The sequence below is a fragment of the Wolffia australiana genome, chromosome 1 (assembly GCF_029677425.1).
Source record: "Wolffia australiana isolate 7733 chromosome 1, ASM2967742v1".
Lineage (NCBI taxonomy): Eukaryota > Viridiplantae > Streptophyta > Magnoliopsida > Alismatales > Araceae > Wolffia > Wolffia australiana.
In genome coordinates this window covers 5,897,501-5,900,617 of record NC_135835.1, presented here as the reverse complement: position 1 = coordinate 5,900,617, position 3,117 = coordinate 5,897,501, and positions in this window count along the sequence as shown.

Here is a 3,117-nt window from a genome sequence, read left to right as displayed (position 1 = left end):
GTGGATGGCTTTTTTCTGAGAATGCTCCAAGCCACAATCATCAGCCAAGGAAATTTCTAGCAGGAATCTTTTTTTGCGATGGTGGCGCGAACCGACTAACAATGACTAACGTTGTTTACACAGAGGTTTTCTAGTAGGAGATGTCAGGTAGAAGGCGTTAGAAGAAGAGCTTCTACATTCTCAGGTACACCCTCAATCTCTCTCACTCCCTTCTCATCACCAAAATCCTCCAAAACTAACATCCCTATAATTTCAGCTTCTCGGAAGCCTTTTCATCATCCGCGCTGCACTAAACCAATCATTATCATCGCCATCATCGTCTACATCATCATCATCATCGTCGGGGTAGAAGATGCACCCTTTGAAAGAGGGCCAGGCAGAGGAGTTCTTTAGAGATGACGAGCCAATAGATGGTGCGAATCCTTCGGATCGTGCAGTTGAGAGGAAGCTTGCGGAACGTTCTCCGCCATCTAAGCTTCTCCGCCGTTCCAATGTGTCACCATGGGCTTCATGGGCAACAAGGCAAGCAAATCCTCCTTACGAATTCCCCCTCCTCCTCTCTCTCTCTCTCTCTCTCTAAAATTTCATCTCTCCCTACTAGGGCGCCATCTCCATTAGCTTCTTCCTTCAGGAAAAGAGCTTATGCTTCATCCGCTTCTTCCTTCGGAAAAAGATGAGCGGCGGTGCAACCGCTTCGCTGCCAAGACGCTGCATACATCTTCATTTTTAATTATCAAGATCCTCTCTCGCCCAGCATTCCTCTGCCGGTGGCCAAGGAAAATCCTCGACCACGAGTGAGAAACATTCACCAAATCAAGACACACACTGCACCCGATACAGATCGTAATATTATAGTCTAATTTATTTCGAATTATTTTTGTTACCACGGCAGCCAGATATTTCTCCTCTGGGATCTGAATTATAGAGTTTTGCTGCATGTGCCCACGGCGAGAAGCTTGGAGGCAAAGAAGGAATGGGCAACGTTGTTCAAAGGGACCAGGTGAGGTCTGTTCTGTCACCCGTCGTCTATGTTCCCCCCAGCATGTAACCCAAACAAGAGAGCCTTCATTTGTTTTCTTCTACATCATCCGTCTATGAGCTTTAGTTTTGTGTGGTTCGTCTGAGTGGCTGAAGATGGGATTTTTTTTCTCTCCCATGATGAGAACGACCCTACTTTCTCTCTCTTCTCTCTCTATACAGGTTTGTCCTTTTTGTTGATTTTTGAAGTTTTTCAAAATCGGGCGATTATTTATTTTTAACATTTATGATTTAAAGAATTCAAAATACTGATTTTATTCTCTCCTAGGATGAGGACAGCTCTGCTTTCTCTCTCTTCTCTCCCTATCCCAAGCCAGCATTTCTAGTGGGGCCCATAGTCTCTATAAACAACCATTCCCACTTTTTATCTCGACCACTTTCTCTTAAGCCATCCTTAGTTCAACTTGCTTTGTAACTGCATTTTTTTGCCTTTTAACCCTTGATATTATTTACCACGCACCCTCTTCTCATCCCCACAATTTCCATCTCATCTGTCTTGTGAGTTAACTTTCAGTTCTTCATTTCCACCTTTCTTGCACTACATGTGAACATCTTCTCATACCTTCTCCCATTCACGTGTTCATCTATCCGTTTTGCATACATTCTCCTCTTCTCATTCATACCCATCCTGGAGTTGTAGATCAACATCAATCAAGGCGATTCAACATCAGAAAAACCAAGCTATTGGCTCCCTCTCCAAGGTACCTTGTGACACCTTGATTTTCAGATAATTGTTGGTTCATATTAATTGTTGATTTTCTTTGAGTGGTTGTTGACCTTATGAATCCATTTGTGTGTAACTTTGATTGGGTATTTTGAATCATCTACTTCCATGAAGTTAGGGATACCATAATCATTTCCCTTGTTTGTCATTGTTAAGTCTCTATGTCACGGAGTTATCCCCTTATACTAGATTAAACCCATTCAGATCACACTCAAGTATTTTATTACCACCACACCTACGATCACGCCATGAACAACCCACGTACATGTTAGTGTAGGAACAATGTCATTGGAGTCACAACTGCCCCCGCCACCCTCCCCTCTCCTCCCACTATCCTTCTCCCCCTCTGTAGATCTTTCAAATCCCAAACTCTCCTTGTTTTATATGGTGAATTTACTTTGAAGAAAGGTTTCGTTCGAGAAACTACATCGATAGGTTTCTCCTCAATCGCTGCTGCAACCACGGCCAGAAGTTGTTGCCCTGACCGCCACTACCACCGCTGACGGAAGGCCCTCCCTATCTGTGTTTTTTTCTTTCTCTCTCTCTAATGTTTTGTCTCCATTTTTCACTCTCCCCCTCTCTTTTCTCTCTCACATCCTATTGTAGAGAAAAACGTCCATAACCGTGATCTGTAGTAGAAATCAAGAATAAGAGAAAAAGAAGAAGAGAAGAAGAGAAGAAGACAGAGTAGGAAGGGGGAGAGAGAATACACCAAGACAGTTTGATTATATTTTTGCTTGACTTCAACAATACAACTTTTCAGATTTATACAAAGGTATTCCAAAAAAGGGTTTTTCGCTAGTATAACAACTAGTTTAGACATAATCGTGATTGTTCTTGTGGTTTGGATATTGATTTAATCCTAGCTGTTAAAATGATTTTATAATGGCTAGTTTAGATGTAATCCCTATGGTTTATTGTCATTAGGTTAAATAGCATCTGACTGGTCATCAAGGTTGCTGAGGTGGCGAGTTACAGACTCAGCTTTAATACCCCCATCAAGCTAAGCTGCGACGGGCAGACGTTAAGCTTGTCTTGCAACATGACAAAGCAAGGCTGCGTTAAAGGCTTGGTGAGCATATCGGCAAGGTGGCCATCGCTGGAAACAAATTGAAGGTGGAGAGACTTAGCGGCAACTTGTTCGCACACAAAGTGTAAATCAACTTTGATGTGCTTTGTCCATGCTTGAAGAAGGGAATTGGCTTCTAAACACGTGGAGCCAATGTTATTGCACTAGAGAGTTGGCGCGGAGGATGGCTGAAGCTAGAGCTTGAGCAAGGGGAATGAATCAAAATGACGTTAGCAGAGATATTGGCCGGAGCCTTGTATTCGGCTTTAGTACTGGACCCGTAAAT